General features: G+C 36.4%; 1 pseudogene; it reads left to right on the top strand.

Annotated features, from left to right (window-relative positions):
• The first annotated feature begins 18,886 nt into the window (after window positions 1-18,886).
• LOC149172296 (leucine-rich repeat receptor-like serine/threonine-protein kinase BAM1 pseudogene) lies at window positions 18,887-25,073 on the top strand (annotated as a pseudogene).
• The last annotated feature ends 906 nt before the right edge of the window (window positions 25,074-25,979 follow it).

The raw sequence follows: 25,979 nt of genomic DNA, 5'->3' as shown, positions 1-25,979 counted from the left end.
TTGGTTCATTTCTAGGGTAGTAGAGCTCCTCAGCCTCTTCTTGAGCCACATGGCTATCTACACCATACAGACTTTGTATTTTGTCCAACACTTCCTTTCCTGACTCACAATGCCTCACTTTATCAACATCTGACTTAGATAACCCCTTCATGATTATCTTCTGGGCTTCTTTATTCTACTTACTCTTTTCTCCATTCAATATGGAGAGCCACATATTAGCATCCAAGGCCATTAAATATGTTACCATTCTAACCTTCCACATTTCATACCAGAAATCATGGCCTAATCTGCATAAAAATTGAACTCCTTTTTCTATTAGCCAAGGTCGATTATCCATTTTTTCCCTTTAATCTACCTTCTAGCGATTAAGCTATTCCTGAAGGAGCTTGGCTCTGATACCAATCGTTGGAAACAATGATAACACTGAGAGGGGGGTTGAATCAATATTAAGGCTAATTTTGACTTTTTAAACCTATTTACTTTTCTTATTCAAGCTTGGTAGCCATCCATATAATCAATAGCAATATGTAATATGGTAGCAACATGAAATCAACATAAAAGAATATACACCATGGTCATCATACACTTGAGACACAAGGTTTGACATGGAAACCCTTTCAGGAAAAAACCACCACCAAAGCTTGTTGTTTTTATTGATGTAAATAAGAGCACCTACTCTTTTACATCAATCCGTTTTGTGAGAACCCACTCACAGGAAGCACCAACTCCCTTTGATTGTTTTCTAGCACTGACTAGCAGGAAACACCAACTCCCTCTTTTTGTAGACACTTGTCCTGCTTACCAAAAGCACCATGTGAGGCACCAACCTCACAGAGTTTTTGCAAGCACAAACTTGCAGCTCCTTGGATTTTTGTAAGCCAACTTGCAAGAGGCACCAACCCCCAAGCCTTCTCAAGCACCCACTATATATGGAAGCACCAACTTCTTGTATGCAGGCACCAGCCCACACTCAAATAGGAACTGTATGTTCTTTGTAATTGGCAGCCACTGCCCAATCTCAGCTCTTTTCTCTACTTACTCTGTAGCAACCCAATGATCATCTCAATCAATATTCACTCATCACCATCCATGCAACTCTTTGTTCTCTTCTCTTCATCAGCATGCACTCAGCTCTCAGCCTCTTTCTCTCCACAACACAATCTCAAATCTTGACCTTCTTTCTCTGCACAAGAACCTTCAGCCTTTCTCGCAGCACAGGCACATTTGACCTTTCTTACATAGTACAGGCGACTTCAACCTTTCTCACACAACACAGGAGACTACGGCCTTAATCACAACCGCGTACAAGCAAATTTTGGCCTTACACACAACAACACAACTCTCAGGGTCTCTTACCTTTGCATAGGCACTCTCAGCCTTTCTTTGCAGAACTAGCTCTCTCTCAACCTTACACAACAGTGCACTCACTCAGATATTTTCCACTTAGCTCACTTGCAACTATGTTGCTTCCCCCCCATTTCTCATATAAGCTCCTAGGTTTTGTTCCTCTGCTGCCCCCCGATCGATGTTGCCACTTTGTCCTGCATTCACACTGCATGAGTGTACCTCAACAAAGCTCTTCCATTCTATTATTGCACCTTCCTTGGTCTCTTCCATTGCTTTAACTAGGAGAAAGGGAAATTGATAGTTTCTCCATAATGAGAATGAATTCTCAGTCCACCTGCACAAACCAACCAGGCACAGTCCCCTCTGTGTGAAACTCTCCTGTCATTGAGGCTCTCCATGCTTATTCATGGTTTCACACAGCTTTGTTGTCCTTTGGCATGACTTCTCAACTGTAATCAGGCATGGCCTTCCTTGCCGCTATTGTGTCTCCTGTCTGTTTCTTGTCACAGTGAAGAAATAGACATCAATCTTGTAGTCCTTGATCACCTAACTACATGGAGCTCCATGCTGAGAAATTAGTTCTCAAATGACCTGCACACTACTTCATGAGTCCCATACATTCATTTAACTTATTGAAGACGTGCATCAAAGCATAGTGATGGCTTGTCTCATCTCAAGGCGGCCCCAACACTCTTTTCTGAAGATCGTGGTCCTTGCTGCCTTGACCCAATGACCTTTGACAGTCGTCATTGCTCCTAAGACTAACTCCTCTGCTCCTGCATTCAACTTCACAGTTGCCGACCATACACTCTTTAAAGCCCTGTACTTCCTTATAAGAGTGATTCCATATCACAATATTCACAGTGGTGTAGTATTCTCATCTTCTGATTATCGACCTTCGATATGACGAGCTCCTTTCGCGTAGACCTTCCCACATTTCTCACCATAGGAACGAGGGTTGTGACCTGCTGCTTAGCCTTGAGGTGCTAGAGATTTCTTTATCCTACGAGGGGCTATTTTTCCTTTGTTAAGTGATTAACGCCCTTGTTTCTTTAAGTTCTTCTTGACCATGCGCTAGCCAAATATCAAAGCCCCTCTCATCAGAAGTTTCAAATCGGGGATTTAACTTTGGAGTTGTGATATTCCCAACTCTCAGTGCTCAGCCCTAGCTCTACACCTAGTTATAACATCACATAGCTATATATTATAGTTATGTATATATTGTTTATAAAATAACATAGTTCTCTAACTATTTAGTTCATAACATAAAGTTATTTAACATATCATAACATATAACTCTATAATTATTTAACATGTATAACATAAAGTTATATATCATAACAAACACACATATATATAACATAGTATGTAACATAACTATAACTATTTTATAACTATGTAACTATATAATTATTTAAATATAACTCTGAACATATCACATTGTTAGATATATTATAGTTATATTGTTTATAACATAACATAATTCTATAACTATTTAACATAACATAACATAGTTCTATAACATTTAACATAGCACAGTGATTTAAAACATAACAATATATATATATATATATATATATATATATATCATTTAACATATAAATATATATAAGTTCATGTTTCAACAATGCATCATTTATAGATACTTTAAATCCATCATGAAAAGTGCATTTGGTATAGTGAATAAAAGCATTTAGACTCTTTTCTTATATGTACCATATTGTTCATTATGTAGTGTACAAGAGACATTGTCTTCATGTGCTTGCACCTAGTACATGTCATGCATCAAAGTCAAACATTAAGAACTTAAAGTCTATTGGAGTATTTGGTTGGCATGAAATTTTATTAGTTTTATAAGTATGTTTATTTCACAATTTTATGTATATATTTACATATTTATGTGCTATGAATAAAATGCATTATTTAGAAAAAAGAAAAAATGTGAAGGTAGACTTGATCACTTCTTTCGATTGTGTTTACATGGAAATCAATACTTTGGTTGATAAATTATAAAAAAATGGACTCTAAAGTTTAGGATTTATGGCTAGATTATTATGCTTGAGTTTAGAAATGGATTTTTTCAACATTCTTTCTAAGTCAACCTTTTTTTCTTAGATTAGTTTATATGTATTATATGTAATACTTTAGTCAACATTTTTTTCTTGGATTATTTTATATGTAATATGTTGAGGCATCCCATATACATGCCCCAACTGTAGGCCATTGCAGTGTGAAGGGGTTATACATCGTCGGCCTTGTGATAGATCACGTAGCCCACCAAGATTTCATGTTCCACTCATAGATCTTGCCTCTGATGCCAATCAAAGTGTCAAAGGCAGTGTTTTTTTTCTCTGTTATTGATCATGCTACCTCTATTGAACCTTCTTCGCCTATTTCTAGTACACCTCTTGAATTTTTAAATCCTCTTTAAACTTTATGTGTTTATGTATTGAAATTGTCTTAAACTAATGTGTTTGAATTTAATGTATATGTTATTACACTTCTAGTTTGTTAATTATATATTTTAAATTATTTTTATGATTTGCGGGCCATCAGCAAGCCGAAGCTAAGGATCAAAGTGCAACATTGATCATTCCATGGGATGGTGCTACATCTCATATCACGTTAGAGGATGTTACGAACCGTCATACGTGGATCACAAAAGAGGTACGTAACATCCCTACTAATTCATCGACTCGTCTTAGTTTGTCTTGGATGTTGAATAACATCAATAGGTTGATCGAGACATATGGGAGGTTGGGCCCACATATCCACCTCCTACAATCCATACAGAGGATAAAGAGGCATGAGATTAGAGGCCCAGAAACTTGGGAGGTGGTGAAAGAGCCCACCAAGGACATTGATGTTCGTGGGGAGTTGTTCAACATGCCTCTGGATCGCCCTGCTAGACATAGAGGTATGATTCAACTAAAATATTTTAGGAATGTTGATGCAACCCATTTTGTATATGATAGATTCATTGAAGGTTGGGGCCAGTTCCCCCACCATGACCAGGTTGCCATATATTTTTCCAAGCATTTATATGTAGAGTTTATGTTACATATGAGGCTCGATTACAATGATACTGGATCTCGTTATTATGGACCCATCTTGGGACATACCTATGAGTGCGATGGGACTCGTAAGGACTCTGAGAATGTACCACCACCTCCGAGATTCTTGCCACTATTTTCTCGAAGCTTGGTATTACTGATAGAGCTAGAGCAGTTATCACAACTCGATGGTGAGACTAGGGAGACTATTATATACAACATGTGGGCATCATTGGTTAGTGCACATGTTGCATTGGATGGAGAGATTAGGAGACCACCACCATTTCCTTGTGACCTGCCAGTGCCCTTATATGATGATGCATTTCTTGTGAGTTTATCCTTTGACCAACTTTTAACATATACATGTATGTATCTTGATGCCATTCGTGAGACTTGGAGAGTGCACTGGCTGTGTGAGACACACTAGGTACATATATACGTGAAATTTTTTACTCTTATTGTCAAATTATGTATAATTATTTATATTAATTTCTAGCTCGTATTAGATATCATTTATATTAATAATTTCATGATAACATTTAGACACAACCCAACTACATGGATGATCTTATGAGGTTATCCGAGGGGGTAGTTAATCAACCAGGTCATCCTTGACCAAAGCATGTTTCCATGGATTCTCCTCCACCTCCACCTCCACCTCATATGTTCACTAATGTGGAGGAGATTCACTATATATAATCACATGGACCAAAAGTTGAGGTAAATGTTTTTATTCCTAATATTTCAACATTTTCCTTTTTAAGTTACACATATATGCTACTTAATTTGTAGACTAGTTATAAATTTTCCTTGCCATTATGTACACAGACCTGTATATAGAGTGTTGTTAATGTCGTTTTTATGTGGAGACATGAGTGGGATGTTGGGTTTAGAGGAACTGATGACGCAAATCCATCGATGTAGGCCCTAGTCATTGAGCTATAGGTAGGGGAGCACCAAACCAAGATTCATTAGACTCCTATCCTATTTGACTTGCATTTGGACTCGACTAAGGTTAGTAGATTCATGTATGTGTAATTAAAATTGTTGTTCAAAATCATTTATTTACATATTGTTTATTTTGTACAAATAATGATCTAATTAGTTTGAATTTGAATATGTTATATTTCATTACCAGCTTATGGACATTTACTTTGGACGATGGAACTCAAATAGGATTTTTGGTGGTACTCAGAGTGTCAGAGTTTCATAGGGCACATTCGCATGTGATACAAACTTTGTATATTTTCATACATGGATAGTTTATGGATGTACATCATGGACATTATTTTAGTTGATTGATGTTCATGTGATATTTGTAATTTGTATATATTTTTATATGGATAGTTGATTGATGTACATGTATTCACTATTTCAGTTTATGGATTTGTATTAATCTTGTTTATCGATGCTCATTAGTTTTTGAAGTTTATGGATATGTTAAAATTATTTCGCTAATTATTTTTAAAAATATATATACTATAGATTTTATTAGTAAAATATATGTTCAGTTTTGATTTCTAGTTGCGTAGACTAAGAAAATAAGTACAATCTTAAGTTATGATGCAATTCACTTTAATACTCAAATTGAAGTAAAACATATCATGTATCAATTTAATATTTGAACATGGAAAAAATACCAAACATGTTTCATATTGGTTTGTAGAAAGTGTCTTTTAGTGCAATCAACATGTATGTTATTACAATTCAATTTTAAAAATAAATTATTTGAATTATAAATTCATCCATATTATAATAATATATCTATATCTATATCTATATATATATATATATATATATATATATATATATATATATATATATATATATATATATATATATATGAACATTTTTGTGACCCACCAATATACCATTGCATGGAAAACTTTTTAAAGTATTTCAATCAATTTCTTATCTCAAGATTCAATTAAAAAAATAAATAGGATTGAAATAAGTTTTATTCAATTTTAAAAGATGTCATGTAAACAACAAATAGGTTTTAGTCAACATTATTTCTTTTGAAATTATCTACAAGAGCTTAGTCATAACACGATATAAGTCATCTGTATTGAAATTTAATATATAGGTCAAAAAAAATATATATAACAACATTTCTATAATTTTATATAATGTTATCAACTTTCCTAAGTTTACTAGTTATCCAAGTATTTCAATCAATTATTTATCATTGAAATAAGTCTTATTCAAATTTTTAAAACTTAAATAAGATTGAAATAATTTATATTCAATTTTAAAAAAATTAGAGATGTAAAATTTACAAATAAAAGTTTTATTCAATTTTATTTGTTTGAGTTTATCTACAAAAGCTTAGTCATAATGCATGTTGGCAATAATTTTTTTGTGCTTACTCTGAAATCAATGCACAATGTTAAACTAATTACCTTGAAATTAATGTACACCATATATCTAGTTATATTAACAAAACATCAACATCTTCACTAAAATCAATGCATCTAATGCAAGTAATCAAATAGGATGAGAAATCAAAGTCTACACTAAAATCAATGCATCTGATGAAAACAATCAAATAGGATTAGAAATCAACGTCTACATTGAAATCAATGCATCTCATACTGCAAGCAATCAAATAGGATTAGAAATCAACATCTACACTAAAATCAATAAATCTAGTGCAAGCAATTTTCTTCCCTATCTCTCCCCACTCCATCTATATCGATATCTCTCTCCATCTCTCCTTTATCTCTCTATCTCACCTGCCCAAACACACACACACACACTCTCTCTTCACATCTATCTATCTCTCCCTTCCTCCCTCTATCTCTCTCTTCTTCCCTCTCCCCCCTTCCATCTATATCTCTATCTCCTTTTGTCTCTCCTTCATATCTCCATATAATACCAAACAAACACATTATTTCTCCATATATCTATCTATATATCGCTCTCTCTCCCTCTCCCTCCCCTTCTCCCTCTCCCTCTCTATTCCCCTTCTCTCCCTCTCTCCCCTTCTATCTCTCTTCCCTCCTACTCTCCTCTCTCCATATCTCTTCATCTCCCTTGTCACTCCCTCTCTCTCTATATATATTTCTTTATCATTACCTCCCTCCCATCCCCTCCAATTCCATCTCTCTCTCTCCCTACCTCTCAAGTCCTCTATGTATTCCTTTATCTCCCACCTCCCTCTATCTCTCCCCCTCGTCATTCACTCACTCACTCTCTTTCTCTCTCACTCAAGCTTCCTCCTACAACTTTGTTGACTATCTCCCTCCCTATCTCATTCTCTCTCCCCTTTCTCTCAATCCCTTCTTCTTTGTCTTTCTATCTCACCCAAAACATACATACTCTCTCTCCATCTCTCCCTTGTCACCCCCTCTCTCTCTCCACCTTTCTCTCTCTATATGTCTTGAACTTTTTCTTCCCTATGTTTTCCTCCAACTCCATCTCTAGAGGTCCCTCTCTTTCTCTTAGACTCTCTTCCTCTCTCCATATTTATGTTCCCATCTTTCTCTTACCCTTCTCTCTCACTCTCTCTCCTCTATATTTCAAAAATGTTAAAATACTTTGACAATCAAAATATTATGTTTATATATAAAAAAATATTCTGATGTCGATCAAAAATATATATATATATATATATATATATATATATATATATAATGCAAGATTTCAAATGTGTGTTGTACATTCACCTAGAAGTCCTAAAATCCACCATTTCAGCACTCCTGCAAAATTTCCCGTAACACCATTTTTCCCCTAGCAGACTTAGGGAAAAAAATTTCCTTAGGTGGCGAAGTCAATCATGTTGCACTCATGAAGAAATCCTCTATCCAATGGCATATGAGTTTGACATTTTCGAATTCATATGATATTTTTCATCTAATTTCTTTTAAACATAATGCTTGAATTTTTTTGAACAATTTTAAAGAGGTTGAATTAAAAATCAATATCATAAAATATATGCAACGAAAAAATTTCAAAAAATACCACCATCTTCATTTACGAGACCTTTTCAAAAGGGTACTCTTGGATTTTTAATTTATTTAAATAGTTGAAAAAAAACCTTATGTGAACACATGTGTTTGCAAAATGCAATTGAAATATTACTTCCCCAACTTCAAAAAATAATAAAAAATATTTTAATATGAAAAACTTAACTCTCTCCATGTAGATCATGCTCATATATATATTTTTTTAAGTTAAACACTTTAGACTAAGTTATGCCATGTGAATGCACACATATTTCTTAATATGTGTGAAAATTTCCAAGTACATACATTTCATTTAATGGAAAATTGACATATTATACGACATTAAATATTTTGGCAAAAAATATCATTAGGACAACAACATAATTCTCCACAATTTGTCTTTTTACTCTGAATCAAATTCACAATGCATATATGAATTTTGATGGCCCTTCAATGTGATAAAATAGGAAAAACTTGAAATTTCATAGCCACATTTGGCCCAAAAGTGTAACCCATCTTCATGCATTGACCCTCATATACTCTTAAGAGATAAGTATTTTCCTGATTATTTCTAGTGTTGTTTTATTTTTAGTCCCTTATCTTGGTTTATCTTGCTTGGTTGTATTTGTTCTTCCTTGGCCTCCCAGTGATGATTGCGGGTACATAATGAAGACTACCAAGGATGTGGAAGTCGATGGAAGAAAAAGGTGACAAGAAGAATTGTGATTAATGAGCACTAAATTCAAATGGCCAAACATAATCAGCCTAGTTGAAATATTTTTTTTAATGTATAGAAGTTTGTTTTGACTTCTAAGATGGATAGAAGCCTTGTAGAATGATGTTGATATGAATCAACAGAATATGAACCAACTCTGTATATTTATAACTAAAGTCGAGAACCTCTATACCTAGTGTAAGAGGGAGTTGATTGAAGAATATTGGTCCTACCCAAGATTGAGAGTATGAAGCTCAATGAAATTCTTGTGGAGATCTGGAATTATCAACTGTGAGTCCATAAACATCTACATGATGTATAATTTGAAGAAGCTCTATAGCTAAATCTTACTAACTAGCTCGTTGAATTATTTAATGTGTGATTTGAACTTCTGGGTGCTATATGAGCTTGAATGACGTAGATGTTTTATTGCATAGCTGGTTTATGAAGCAATTGGGCTTCATAAGTTATTTTCTCACTTGTACTATCTATTATACATGTCTATTAATGAGAAAGCTGCTAATTATTATCTAAAATATGTTGCAGGTAATAGAATGCATGGATTTTCTTACTCTGATTTGGGCAGAAGTACTAATTAAGGAAAGAGTACAACTTGTGGATGTTTTTGTTCGTATTGTGCTATGGTTTCTTGGATGAGTGGAAAACAATCTTCTATGGCATGAAGTTTTGTTGAGGAAGAATACATGGTAGCATGTGCAGTGACTCAAGAAGAAATTTGGCTTCGGAAATTGCTTTCTGGTTCATTTGATCAGATGCTGGAAACCACAATAATATTTTGTGACAATCAAAGTTGTACAAACTTGTTAGAGAATTCAGTGTTCCATGGCAAGTCAAAACATATTGGCATCAAATATCACTATACAATAGAGAAATTTTGAGGTCTAAAATGGGCCTCCTAAGGATATTATAAAATAATAATGGAAATAATAAAATAATATTAGATTAAATCATCAAATTTTAGAGGGAAAAAAGAAAAACTATTTTTTCAACCTATCTCCCTATGAATTTACTCAAATTTTGAGTGAGAGCACTCGTTGGATGCATAATGTAATTCCTCATCCAAGGAGTACCCATGTTGCATACGTTTGATGGACCCTGCTACATGAAAAATGATTAAAAATACATGAAAAAATGTGCTTGCAATCATGTTTTTTCATGTATTTCTCATTTTTTGTGTAGCAAGGTCCATCGAAATTATGAAACATGGGTACTCCTTGGATGAGGAATTAATTTTTGCATCCAATGAGTGCTCGAGCTTAAAATTTGAGTAAAACCATAAGAGGATAAGTTGAAAATATGAGATAAAAAGTAGGTTTTTTTTATAATCTTTTTACTTTTTAACTCCAAAAATGGTGAGTTATCCCCCATGGTTGGCATCATCATCTTGAATCCTATTGGTTCTTATAAAGTTTATTTTGGTTGTACATTTTTGTTTTGAGATCCATTTTAGACCTCAAAATTTCTCTAATGGTAGAAGGGTGCAATGAAGCTCTAGTAGATCTCCACTAATGAGCAAGTAGTTGATATTTCAATGAAGCCTTTTCCCAAAGGAAAGTTCAAGTATTTAAGAGATAAGTTGGGAATAGTGGAAAATGCCTCTTTGGTTGAGAGGACACAGTGATCTACCTAAATGATGTTATTCTTCTTGTGTCACTTTACCAGTATAGGGGCATTATCCCCATGCCAATGTGACCAATATAGGAAGAATGGTTTGACAGGTTAGAAAACATCTTGGATACTCATTCTCTCAGTGTCTTGCATTTTGACTAGTATATGGATATTATCAATGTGTCTTATACCTTGACTAGTATAGGGAGAATGGTCCAATGAGCATCTTAATGTGTCTTGTATTTTGACCAATATAGGGATATCATCTTTGTGTTAAGTACATTAACAAATATAGGAAGATGAACATTTCCCTTTGTCTTATACTCTGATCAGTAGAGGGTTTTTTCCCTATGTATAGTACAACAACTAGTATAGGAAATGGGTTTAGAGGCAACCTGGTTGAATACAAGCCTCCCATCTTCTAGCTCAAATCTAGTCTTAGAGAGAGCTTATTAATGGATATTGTTGGACACCTAATTCACTTAGGGTTGGCGTGGAATGTGAAAAGTCACCAGAGTCCAAGAGACCACTTCCTATATGGAAACCAAGGGTCACTAAAATGTATTATAAATGTATATCATTTGTGAATAAATGTAATTCATGTTTGTATTATATGTTGTCTTCTCAATGTGTGTGTTTAACATGGTATCAGAGCATGCAAATTCTAGCCCTACTCCAACTCGAGACACTATTTTTGTGGCCTTTCCCAACCACTGGTTTTGTGGTCTTCATTACCCTGTTGTGCGTGCAATTCAGAAATGACAACACATAAATTTAATTATACCTGGGTGCTCAGAACTTGTCAGTGCTACCCATATTCACCCAATTAAAATTTGTCATATTATCACTCTCTATGTCCCTGCCATGTACAATTTTATAAATGTTTTTTCCATCTCTTAGTGCTTAATCAAGCACATATGACCTTTCTAGGACCTATCTTCCTGCATGTGTCACCAATTTGTATGCATAGAGACCCGTTATCTTTCTCAGAATGGAATTGAAGACCGTATGACTGTTGAACTTTGTTGAACTTGTATGAATTTGGTGCATTGTTTGTTATGGTGTGTATTGTATTTTGTTATTTGCTGCTCGACAGTCTAGTTTTACATTTGGAATGCTAGTGTTTATATGTTGTGGAGAGCGTATTTCTATTTTAACGATTCTTTGAAAATTGGGGCCTAAAATTTGAACTGGAATATTAACCATATTGCAACTATATGTACATAAATATCATTTTAATAGTATGAATCATGTTGTGAGTTCCTTGGTGGATAATACCATTGGGCGTTGAATAGGTTTGAAGGTCTATGATTATTTCTGCATTGAATAGTGAGCCATGATGGTTTTGGTGCCCTTGGAAGTCGGTCCTCAATGATTTCTCTAGGAAATGGAACTTTTGTTATAGTTATCTCTAGCTAGTGTGATGTAGTATCACATTCCATTTTAATTCGAAGTGTTTCCATTCAGAACATTTTTCGATTCTCTACGATGAACAGTGGTCCTGAACTTGACATTGGTTTGTTGGAATGTTGCATGTGCTTTTAATATGAATATCTCTAGCCAGTTTGTTGTTGTATTAAAGGTCGTTCGGTTCTCTGTGTGGTGAAAGTTTTACATGTCGTGGTTGCTACTTTGTGTTGAATATTTAAATACAACCTTAAATGGTGCTTGCGATATGTATGTGTAATGTTATTTCGTTGAATGATCAGTTTCTCTATTGGTCCATTGACTGGTAGGTTCATGTGCTCATTGTTTGATGTTGATGCGTTGGCATTGTCGAAGGTGCCAAGACTCACCAAAAATTCTTTGGAAATATCGGTGGCCCTCTTCACCAAGGCCTCGCTCATAATCCACTCAAAATGTGTGGGATTGCATGAAAATTTTCATTGTGCAAGCAATTAGGAGGGATGCTTAGACCTGAAAGGAGCTGATCCAAACTTTCTTGCAAGTGTTTGGAGGATATTTCAATTGAATTCATAGAAAATAGTGGTTACAACCTACAAATATTGTGTTTATATGGCCTTGCAAAAGTGGTTTGCTCTCAAAATTACATTACGAGATTTCACCTTTGAGAAAAATGCGTTCAAACTAGTGCCTTGTCAAAGTATCACTTTCTTCATTTTTTTTTTAGTTTTAGATTTGCAACCCCCATTCTTTAAGAAAATAGCTCGAGAAGAAAGTGCCATTATAGATTAAAATGACCATCGTTGGGTTTGGCCCTAGTAAATTAAAGGTAGAATATCAAAGTTGATAAAACTCTTTGCACATTTAGTAAATAAGTAGTTTCTTTAAGGAACAACTTGCATGGCCTTCGATATTATTTTGTGACCTCCAAGGACAAGATGCCGATTTTTTTGTTATTTTGCAGTCTAATCTAAAGAGTGGTATTTATGTTCAAGGTGACATTGTTTCCTTCTCTCTGAATTCGAGAGGAGTCTTCAAATAGTAATGGAATTATCCTTCTTTTGAGAATATTTCCCTTTTATCATTGGACATATTTAATTTTGAATAACATTGCATTGCTAGCTATCTTCCTTTACAAGTACATTTTTGGTCATTTGTTGAATTAGGTTGTTTGAATAATGGTGAAAATTCATGGATTATTAGAGTTATCGAGCACTCTACTTCTGTCTACTGCTCACAACACTGTCAAAATGAAAAAAACTACTCTTGTTGACATTCATGTTTGTCTATAAAATGCATAAGAAAAGATTGACTTTTTCCATCTTGAATCTCAATTCCAACAAGAAGAGCTACAATAGAATAGGCTTCATTCCGAACTTGTTTTTTTTAGAACAACCCTTTATTTGAGATTGAAAAATATTCCCATTAGCAACAAGCAATTGTTGATGTAGTACCCATTTTAGGAGTAGACATGCAGAAAGATGCAAAAATTCATCCTGGACTTCCCAAGCCAATCATTATACCTTGGGAAGAGTTTGTCAACAACAAGCATAGAAAAACTCTTGGATATGATAAGGAGGCATCTTTTCATATTCCAAACTACACAAAGCCCATCAAATTTCAGAGTGTTTTATTTCTTCAGAGCAGTTCATCTTCACCTATTCCTTCTCCTCCTCCACAACAACGATTGTGACTGAGTTGGACATGTAAAAGATCATTGTTTTGATCCTCATTCGTGCAAGCATTGTGGTCAGCACACTCATTCTTAAAACAAATGCTTTAGAAACAAGCCTCTTGCAAGAAAAAATAATTCACATTGGATGGATTGCTTCTTGGCAATGGGATTCAACAACCAAGAAGATATTTTTCTCATACAACATGATCTATTCCCGAATATTGAAAAGTCTTGCAGTTCATATCTCTTCATCTTCTCACCTTGTATGTGACATAGGAGGAATTGATGGTCATTTACAATTTTCAAAGAAAATCAAGTGAGCCTAAGCCACAACCTCAACCTGTGCCTAAGCCTACAACCAAAGATAAGCATACCTAGATTCAAAGTTGTAGCCATACACAGAGAAGCCCCTAAGCATGTATTTGGTTGGTGGCATTTCTTAAACAATGCTTAAACCACAGTAGGTTTTAGACCTCCATTTTTCCAGTTTGAAGGATCCCCTCTTCAAAGCATTAGGGACACTTCCTCTAGCAGAAGATTTTTACTTCTTTCTAGATTTGGAAGAGTTTCGGGAACATCACTAAGCATTCCAGGTTGAGACCCCAATTGTCTCCCTTTAAAAAAAAAATTGGGAGCACTTCCACTAGCAGAATACTTCAACTTCTTGCTAGATTTGGAAGAGTTTTTGGAACTGCACTAAGCGTTCCAATGTTGGTGGTCATCCTTAAACCACCACCGGTTAAGACCTCGAGTTTTCCTACCTTAGAGCTTCATTTGAGAGAGCACATTCAACCTATTACTGAATGAATTGTTGTATTCTTTTTTTATAGCTATGTTCTTGGACTCATATATACCCCTTCAGATTAAAGGGGTGAAAGTTGGACACCTAATCCACTAAGGGTTGGTGTAGAATGTGAAATGCCACTGGAGTCCAAGAGACCACTTGGTAAAAGGAAACCAAGGGTCATTTGAATGTATTATAATTGTATATCATTTGTGACTAAATGTAATTCACGTTTATCTTATCTGTTGTCTTCTCCATGTGTGTTTTTAATAGAAAGCATGCATGGATTTGATTAAGGTCTCTTTAGTAGACTATGTATGGATATGATTGGTACCATGATTGTGAGACACTAGTTGTTAGCTGTCTTTTGGGTATATCATGCATGAATAGTACCATGATGGTCTGGTACGGTGTGGTTGATGTTGGTAATGATGAACTATTGATGATGTTGATCTTATATTGATCTTTCCTTAACAAACCTTTCAACTATTTGGACATCTTGAATGTGATTATGAATACCTCCCTAGCTAAGAGGGAGTGCAAAATTATAGCTATGGTCGGTCTTCATAAAATTACTGTCTTGTTCTTTTTTTGGTAAAAAATTTATTTTTGAAAAGAAGAAAATATTATTTAATTTATAATTACTAGTGGCTCCTCATGTGTAAGCCGTCCAATTTGGCTTGCTTAGAAATGCACTCATTTGGATTAGATCACCACTTTTAGATGGTTAAGTCAATTTTCGTAGAAAATCACCCATTCGAATCTAATGATAGCTATAAAAGGAGCTCCATTCGTCCTACTTCAAATGCAATTTGATCACATATACATTACTCATCTATTCTCCTATGTGAAGTGGTATGAGATCTGGTCATTATACTTTTGATTTGAAGTCTGGTGGTCCAATATCTTCTCATTATACTTGTGATCTGAATTCTGGTAGTCTGAGATGTACTTCCTATTCTTGTGATCTAAAATATGGTACTGGACCGAGATCTAGAAGGATAATCCAAACAATTTTTTTGTGGTATGAGAGCCTACTCATCCAAGATCTTTTTTCCTAGTCTATGACCTAAACTTTGGTGTCTCTTGTTATTGTGCCCTATGATCTCTACTTTCTTTTCTTTGCTATCTATTGGATTTTTGAAGTGTAATTAATTGATGAAGAAGATGAATTAAAGAAGCTCTAATAAATTCACAAATAATTATCATTAGTTCATAATTGTTCGTGTACACATTTTACTTGGCTTTTCAACAAAAATGGCATACAAGGGCTATATTTTTGTATTCCCACTCAATGAGCCACCTCTTCTTCCTTTGTCCATTTCTGCTTCGGTGCACCCATCAATTCAAGCCTTGATCTTTGGTACAGAGAGCGGTGTTGAAGCACAAACCCTAGCTTACCAAACACCTCATTGGTCATAAAATATTTAACTTATTATCATAAGTTTAAAAACTTAAACTTAAATTAAACTTTTCTTATTGAATACTTTGAACAATATGAATTGAAAGATATTATTTTGAATGGTTAAGTGCTAAATTTTGAGTGAATTTAAATTTTTTATGAAATATTTCACCTCCATTTACATGTATATTTAAAATTATTTAAAATTTGTTTTATACTAGTGATGAATATATAAAATAAATGGTTGGTAAATATCAATATAAATCAATTCATAATACATGAAAATACTCACTTCATAATACATATTACTTGATAAAATAAAATAAAAAAAATCATTAAACTAATTAAATCATAACCTTATTTTAAATTATTATTAATATTTTAGTGAGATATAAATAATGTATTTAATTAAAACCTATTTTAATGAGAATTTTATAAAACCGTGTTGTTTTTGGCATATAGTTTTTATTATTTGTTATTTATTATTTTAATAAAAATTCAATTTATTTGTAATTTTATTATAAAATAAAAAACTAGGATGAAAGATTAAACTCCATCAATAGAACATTAAGAAATTCAAAAGTTGAATTTATTAAATGGTTCATACCAAGACTAACAGTTGACTTCTATTATTTCCAAGTCTGTCGCCCTGCCTTTTGTTTTTGTTTATATTAAATGGGTTACTAGCATTTTAAAAATATAATCATGCTCTGCATCTCACATGGGTTACTGCCATTTTAAAAATCTGTGTTTAATTATTGTATCTTCATTCACTGCACTATGAGGTTGCAAAATCTTTCCGTTCTCTTGCCTCTTTTCATCCTCGCCCTATTTCTACACCCATCATCATTTGCCCTCCAAAATCCATCAATCCATGGAGATGCAAATGCGCTCATTTCAATGAAAGCAGCCCTCCTTAATCCTCACCATTGGTTATATACATGGACAGTCTCTGATAAAAGCCACCATTGCGCATGGACTGGCGTCCATTGTGACCTCATGGGTCGAGTAGTGGCTCTAAATCTCTCACCAATGGCTATTTAAGGCCCATTCCCCTCTCATGTCGCAAATTGGTCATCGCCCTTATTGCTCGACCTCTCCTATAACAGCCTCACTGGAAGCCTTCCCTCTAATCTATCAAACTTGAGGAATCTAAAGGTGTTCAATGTCACCCATAACAACCTCACTAGAAGTCTTCCCTCAAACATATCAAACCTGAGGAAACTAAAGGTGTTTGATGTCTCCGAAAACAGCCTCACTAGAAGTCTTCCCTCAAACATATCAAAATTGAGGAACCTCGAGGTCCTCGACGTCTCTTTCAACACTTTGTCAGGGGCGTTGCCACTGGATTTGACCTATCTCCTGAAGCTCAACCATCTTGATCTCAAAGGTAATTCCTTATCGGGAAGCACTCTTGGTGAGTATGGGAACCTAAACAGTGTGGAATATCTTTCAATCGTTGCAAACAGTTTGAGTGGAAAAATACCCAGAGAGCTTGGAAAAATGGGGAATTTGAAAACACTTTATTTGTGGGGAAATTCATTCGATGGTGGGATTCCTACTGAGATAGGAAATTTGAGCAACCCTTTAGAACTCGGTCTGTTCTTTTCTCACCTCACAGGCCCTATCCCTCCTCAACTGGGCCAGCTAAAAGAGTTGAGGGAGTTGAACCTGTCTAGTAATAGACTACATGGCAGGATTCCATCTTTCATTGGGACTGGCCAAATTTGGAGTTTTTGGGGCTTTCGGGGAACAATTTCATAGGTCTCGTGCCACAACAATTGGGCGTAAGTGGAAAGCTACAGATATTAGATATAACATATAATTCATTTGTCAGCTTGATTCCTGACTCTCTTGGCAAATGCGATTCGCTGGTTGAAGTCTACATGGGGTAAAATTATTTGAATGGTTCCATTCTTGAAGGCTTGCTATACGTACCCTTGCTGACTGTGATCGCATTGGACAACAATAATCTCAGTGGGAGCATCCCTAACGTAATTAATAATGTATCCTCGATGTTAGAGACAATGATAATTTCCAATAATCGTTTGAGTGGCTCTATTCCTTCGTCCATGTGGAAATTATCTGATTTTCGGCAGCTTATGATTGATGGGAATCAACTAATAGGTAATGTCCCGCAAAAGATTAGCTGGCTGGGTAAAATTGAAGAGATCAATTTCAGCAAAAACATGTTATCGGGAATGATTCCTAGGGAGATAAGCAACTGTAGTACTCTAACATATATTGATCTCAGCTCAAACAAGCTTTCTGGTATGATTCCCAGGGAAATTGGTAACTGTGTTTCTCTAAGACACATTGATCTTAGCCTTAATGAATTTAGCAGTCCCATCCCACTGGAAATCATAAGGATGCCCAATCTAAACTCTTTAAAACTATTGGGAAATAGATTGTTTGGGGAAGTTCCCTTAGACATTGGTGGTCTGAGCCAAATTGAAATTGTCAACTTCAGCAAAAGCAGACTTTCTGGTAAGATTCCTAAGGATATTGGTAACTTTATTTGTCTGATAGAAATTGATTTTAGTCAGAATGAATTCAGCGGTCCCTTCCCAGTGGAAATCACCACGATTAGATCTCTCAACTCTTTAAACCTATCTAGAAATCACTTCAACGGGAGCATTTCCAAAGAGTTTGATGCATTGATGAGCTTGATCTCTGTAGATTTCTCTTTTAATAATGTTTCTGGTCTTGTGCCAGAGGGTCCATTATCTCATTTAAAAGCAAGCTCTTCTGCAGGGAACCACTTGTGCGGAGAATAGTTTGGCAACTGTAATTCTAGTGTCCTAACACACATCAAGCTTGAACTTCTCTTGCCTCTCTTAAGGCTTGGAATTCTCTTCTTCTGTTAGCTGGTGTTGGCAATTCAAGCAATCACAATTAAGAAGAAAGATAGCGAGGGTAGGCCATGGAAGATGACGGCCTTCCAAGCACTCAGCTTTGGAATCAATGACGTGGTGGAATTCATTAAAGAAGAGAATATCATCGGCCAAGGAGGAGAGGGTGTTGTATATAAAGGAATCATGCCTAATGGGGAAGTAGTTGCAGTGAAAAAACTTACGTGGATAGGCTCTTCAAATGTTCATGGCTTCTCAGCAGAGATCAAAACTCTGGGTAGAATCCGCCATCGAAATGTTGTTAGATTGCTGGCATTTTGCTTCAACCATGATACCAATCTTCTGGTGTATGAGTACATGCCGAACGGAAGCCTGGCTAAGCTGCTTCATGGAAACAATGCCATGTCTTTGGTGTTGGGTTGTGTTATATTCTTTCCACGACTAGCCCACGTAGTTAACCGGGGGTTAGAGGGGGAGGTCACAGGGGGTTTGAGGGGCACCCGTAACCCCACTTTATGGGTTCTGGGGCAATGCCCTAGAAAATTTTGGTTTTGGACCCTATGTTAGGTTGGGCGGACCCACCTATGGTTTTGTGCATGATTTTCGCACATGTTTTTGGACGTGATGGTTTTTGGTCCATGGTATGGACGTGACGGTTTTTCAGTCCATGGTATTGGATGCTTCGGCATGTATAAATTTGTATTATAGCATTGAAAGGAACATAGTGAAAAATCAAGCTGGTAGTCCCGATATTGGGATCCAGGGGAAAATATCTGTGTATATGTGTTTTATGTGTTATGCTCTCTCATTGTTTATTGTATGTGTTTTAGAATTCGTATGCAGGTAATTTTTGTACGGGGTTAAAACCTACATTTGGTATCAGAGCTGTTTTGGCTTCAAGGGGACGCCTTTGTTGCTGAGGGGTTTCGCTCGGGCCTGTGGTAGACCCTATTCAGTGGGAGATCTATGAGATCGTTTCTAGTGGTCAAAGAAGATGGTGAGCGGTGGAAAGATAGAGATCGAGAAATTTAATGGTCATAGTTTTGAGTTGTGGCAACTCAAGATGGAGGATCTATTGGTGGATAAATATCAATGGATCATGGTAGATCTGGGTACTAAACCAACGGGAGTGTCCGATGAAGAATGAAATAAGTTGGATCGAAAGGCAAAGAGCACAATATGATTGTGCGTCTCAGATTTAGTATTGTTGAATGTATTAGGGGAAGCTACAGTGAAGGCTTTGTGGGACAAGTTAGGGACTTTGTACCAACTAATTCTCTGGTGAATAAACTGTTCCTACGGAAAAAGCTGTATAACCTGAGGATGAAAGATGGAGACTCGGTGACAGAGCATCTGAATGCATTTAATACTGTGGTAAGTCAGTTAGCATCTGTTGATATTAAAATTTCAGATGAAGATAAGTGCATCAGTTTGTTGTGTTCTCTACCAGATTCATGGGATAGTCTGGTTATTGCAATAGGTAGCAATGCAACTGCCTTGCAGTTTGATGAAATAGTCTCAGCCTTGCTAACGGAGGAGATGAGATGGAAATATATGGAGAGCCAGAATGGTGATGCCTTGTCTATATGAGGATGGTCCCAGAACAGAAAAAAAAATAAAAAAATCATCGAGTGGGAGATCTAAATCTAGAGGGAGATTTAAATCTCCAGGAAAATCTATAAAGGTGGTGTGCTGGAAATGCAAAAAGGAAGGGCACTACAAAAGGGACTGTAAATCTAAAGCTCCTGATAAAGGAAAGGGGTCTGATGATGCTCCTTCTATAGAGGTGAAAACCACCTCAGATGAAGGTGGGGATTTGTACTTGGCTTCTTCAAGTACACATGTAGATCATGAGGCTTGGTTAATTGACTCATGTGCATCCTTTCACTTCACTCACCATAGAGAGTGGTTCTGCGAGTATGAGAAATACGATGGTGGTGATGTCTTCGTAGGGGATGATAGGAAGGCTAGAATCGTTGGTCGTGGAAAAGTAAAGTTGAAGCTGCAAGGTGGAAGGTTCAGAACACTTCCGGGTGTTCTGCATATTCCTGCATTGGCCGGAAATCTGATTTCTGTAAGCAAGTTGGATGATGCAGGTGTAAAAATAGTGTTCGAAAAGGATACCTACAAGATGGTTCGGGGAGCACTGGTATTGATGCATGGAGTTCGGATTGGAACTCTGTACAAGCTGCAAGGTAGAACGGTTGTTGATGGTGCAATAGTTTTGTGGTTCCTAAAAGTGGAGCAGAAAATCTAGTGGTCTTTGGAAAGAAGACCATGCTGTGGCATCAAAGGCTTGGACATATTGGAGAGAAGGGCCTTTGAATACTTCATGGTAAAGGTATGGTAGAAGGTATGAGTAATAGCTCTTTGGATTTTGATTTCTGTGAAAATTGTGTATATGGGAAGTAGAATTGGGTGAGTTTCTGCTCTAGTAGTAAGAGGACGAAATAGATATTAGAACTTGTGCACAGTGATGTGTTTGGACCTGTGAAGGTTCCATCATTGGGTAAGTTTGTGTACTATGTATCATTTATAAATGACTTCTCAAGGAATACATGGATATATTTCCTTAAGAAGAAATTTGAAGCCTTTGATAGGTTTAAAGAATTTAAGGCTCTCGTGGAAAATCAGACAGAGAAGAAGATAAAGGTGTTTAGGACAAATAATGGTGGAGAGTTTTGCAGCAAGGAATTTGAAGAATTCTGTAAGAAGTGTGGTATAGCACAAAGAATACTACTCCATATACACCTCAGCAAAATGGAGTTGCAAAAAGAATGAATAAGACATTGATGGAAAGGGCAAGAAGCATGCTCAGTGGTGCCAGGTTAGGACATGAATTCTAGGCAGAGGTGGTGGATACTGCATGTTACCTGGTTAATAGGTCACCTTCATCATTGTTGGAGGATAAGACTACATAAGAGGTATAGACTGGTAAGAAACCCTCTCTTTTGCATCTAAGGGTATTTGGATGTGATGCATATGTACATGTTCTAAAGGAGAAATGAACCAAGTTGGATAGTATATTTGAAAGTGCATTTTTATTGGGTATAAGGATGGTTTAAAGGGTTATAAGCTTTGGAACCCAGTAACAAGGAAGGTTGTGTACAGCTGAGATGTGGTGTTCAGAGAGGCAAAAGATGTTATTAAACATGAAGTCCAACCAAAGGAACGTGAGAAGATAGAGTTTGAGCTAAAGGAGGAAGAATCAGACTCTACAACAGAGGAGGAATTAGAAGATGAAGAGCCACAAACTCCGGCTGTGAGAAGATCAGTTCAAGAAAGAAGGCAACCAGAAAGGTATAGTCCATCTGCTTTCTGTTCAAATTTTGCTTTGTTTGTTACTGATGATGATCCCAGAACTGTGAAGGAACCAGTGGATTCAGAGGATGGAAAACTCTGGAAAGAGTCCATGGTTGATGAAATGGCATTTTTGCACAAAAATGAGGCTTGGGATCTGGTGGAGTTGCCGGCCAGAAGGAAACCCATTGGCAGCAAATGGGTGTTCAAAAAGAAGACAAATGTAGGAGGAAAAGTGGAGAAATAAAAAGCTCGGTTGGTAGCAAAAGGTTATTCCCAGGTGCTAGGAATTGATTTTGGTGATATTTTTTCTCCTGTTGCCAAGGTAACTTCTATTAGATTACTTTTATCTATTGCTGCTGCTTTTGATTTTGAGGTAGAACAAATGGATGTGAAGACAACATTTCTTAACGGGGATTTGGAAGAGGAAATCTACATGAAGCAACCTGAAGGCTTTGTGGTGAAGGATAAGAAAGAACTAGTATGCAAGTTAAAGAAGTCTTTGTATGGGTTAAAATAGTCACCAAGGATGTGGTATGAGAAATTTGATACATTTATACGATGACTTGGCTTCACCAGAAGCAAAGCAGATCACTGTGTGTATTTTAAATTAATTGGTGACCGTGTTATTTATCTAGTCTTGTATGTGGATGATATTTTGTTGGTTGGAAATGACAAAGAAATTATCCAGGATTTGAAGACCCATTGTCCTCCAAATTCGACATGAATGATCTTGATGTTGCAAACTATATTTTGGGCATGGAAATTAAAAGAGATCAGGCAAAGAGGAAGCTCTGGTTAAACTAGAGGGTGTATGTCGAGACAATACTGCAGAGGTTTAATATGCAGGATAGTAAACCGGTGAAGGTTCCTATTCCTGTAGGTGTGAGGTTATCTGTTGAATAGTGTCCCAAGACACAAGAAGAGGAAGAGGACATGTCTCGTGTTCCATATGCAATTGCAGTCGGTAGCCTGATGTATGAAATGGTCTGTACTAGACCAGACATTGCACATGTAGTGGGAGTATTGAGCAGGTTTATGTCAAAACCAACGAAGGAGCATTGGACAGTAGTGAAGCGGGTTTTCAGGTATTTGCGTGGCACTAGTGATTATGGTTTGTGCTACCAAGGAAGACCAGGATTGGATAGAGTTTTGCATATTCATGGCTTTGTTGATGTAGACTGGGCTGGAGATCTGGATCAGAGAAGATCTACAAGTGGGTTTGTGTTTAACCTGTTTGGAGGTGCAGTCAGTTGGATGAGTAAGAAACAATCTGTAGTGGCACTATCAACTCCAGAGGCAGAATACATGCCAGCCACTCATGCAAGCAAGGAAGAAGTTTGGTTGCAGAGATTGTGTTCAAGTATGGGGTTAGTACAGGGAGCTAAAGGATAGACTGTGACAGCCAAAGTGCAATTTTCTTGGCAAAGAACCCGCATATCATTCAAAGACAAAGAATATTGATGTTCAGTATCACTTTGTGAGGGATATGATAGAAGACAAAAAGGTGTTGTTGATAAAGGTGGACACTTTGAAGAATACGGCAAATGCATTGAAAAAATCTGTGAGCTCTGAGAAGTTCTCTTGGTGTAGAGAAACAATGGGTGTTGCAAGGCTAGATAAATGCCTAAACTCTCTTGTGGCCCCCGTGGAAAGAAAACAACAAGTGGGAAAATGTTGGGTTTTGTTATATTATTTCCATGACTAGCCCACATAGTTAACCGAGGATTAGAGTGGGGGAGATCACAGGGGGTTTGAGGGGCACCTGTAACCCCACTTTATGGGGTCCGGGGCAGCGCCCCAGAAAATTTTGGTTTTGGACCCTATGTTAGGTTGGGCAGACCCACCTATGGTTTTGTGCATGATTTTCGCACATGTTTTTGGACGCGATGGTTTTCGGTCCATGGTATTGGACGCAATGGTTTTTTGGTCCATGGTATTGGATGCTTCGGCATGTATAAATATGTATTATAACATTGAAAGGAACATAATGAAAAATAAAGCTGGTAGTCTCGATATTGGGATCTAGGGGAAAATATCTGTGTACATGTGTTTTATGTGTTATGCTCTCGCATTGTTTATTTTATGTGTTTTAGAATTCGTATGCAGGTAATTTCTGTATGGGGTTAAAACCTACATCTGGATTGGAACACCAGATACAAAATTGCAGTGGAAACTGCACTGGGGTTGAGCTATCTTCATCACGATTGTTGGCTGGCCATCCTTCATCGCAACATGAAGTCCAACAATATTCTTTTGGACTCCAACTTTGAAGTTCGTGTTGCAGATTTCGGCCTAGCCAAACTCTTGCATCAATCGGGTACGTCGAAATATATGTCGTCAATTGCAGGCACCTTTGGCTACATAGCTCCAAGTAAGTGGTTGTTTCATCTTTAAATTTTGAAGTCGTTGATTTTGAAGTGGTTGTTTCATCTTTAAATTTTAGTAGAGGGTCACCGCAATGTTTAACTAAGTTGCTAGCTTTCCAAAATGGTTTGTTATTGAAGTTCATCATCTGTTAGTGCCAAGGTAGAGGCAGAGCAGCGCCGCATTATAAATAGAAGAAATTATATAGAAGTCAAAAGTGCTTCATAGTATGCGTATTGCTTACTTTGCGGTGGTTTTGCCACTGGCCTTTACTGTAGCATACCATTTAAGATTGGATGTTGAATTTATAGAGTATGTATACACCATGAAAGTGGATGAGAAGAGTGATGTATACAGCTTTGGAGTGGTTCTACTTGAGCTCATCATGGGGAAAAAGGAAACAGGTGAAAGCGAATTTGAAGAGGATATGAACATCATAGGGTGGGCGAAGAAGATGACCAATTGGAACAGAGAAGAAGTTATGAAGATTGTTGATCCTAAGCTTATCAATGTCCCATTTGAGGAAGCCGTACATGTATTCTTAGTGGCTCTGCTCTATATACAAGCACAGAGGTTCCGCAGACCTACTATGTGCTAGGTAGTAGTAATTCTCACATACTTCAGTCCCAAGCAATAATTTTCATCATTCACATTTGACCGCGGGATATGATTGGAAGAGGTTTTATAGTAGAGAATCAGGAGAAGAACAACTTCCAGCAAGTATAGCTTGGATAGAAGTTGTTAGAGAGGGTAATTCCATAGTGAGTGTGGGTAGAATTTCCCATAGAGAGAGATAGAAAAAGAGGCCAAGAAGGAGAACTTGGTACTTAGCAAGTCGTGGAATTGTTATGAGAGGAAGAAAACTTGTTGCAACCCACAAGAAATGGAAAAGAAGTGTTCACGGAAGAAGAATAAGGAATGGATACTGATAGTCACGTACATGGTTCAAAGAAAAGAAATCACAACTAGTCAAAGAAAAATTCCAAACCAACTCGCATAAGGAGGATGAGCGATAAAGAATTTGAAAGGGAGATGATTTAGTTAAAGGAAGAATTCAGTCATTTGAGACAACTATTGTGAGACTAGGGATATGTCTAGATGATGAAGAATAAGATGGTGAGATGGCCTTCACTAGAGAGGAAATTGAAAGAGAGGATGTGTGCTAGGATGCAGGAAGAATTCAGAATAGCTGAGTACCAGATGGAAGTTTATTATGAACCTTAACAAGGAGCGATCCTTGGAGTGGATGAAAGTGATAGAGATTATGAAGATAGATATTTTGATGCCAGAGAGTCTTTTATTTTTCACTGATGATTGGTGTGTGAATGCAAGAAGTTTTTCATATGATGTGCATAACATTGGTTTTTTTTATTACAAGAAGAAAGAACAACCATGAACCATTGTTGCAGACATAGAAGGGAAGGCATAATTGTCTTGTAAAGGAAAACAAGATGGAGACTGTATATAGTGGATGAATGCAATAATGAAGGAAGAACCTGAGGTG

The sequence above is a fragment of the Pinus tabuliformis genome, chromosome 4_2 (assembly GCF_031772625.1).
Source record: "Pinus tabuliformis cultivar Carrire ecotype Pingquan chromosome 4_2, CPIR1, whole genome shotgun sequence".
Classification (NCBI taxonomy): domain Eukaryota; kingdom Viridiplantae; phylum Streptophyta; class Pinopsida; order Pinales; family Pinaceae; genus Pinus; species Pinus tabuliformis.
This window is presented reverse-complemented; position numbering and strand designations above follow the sequence as displayed.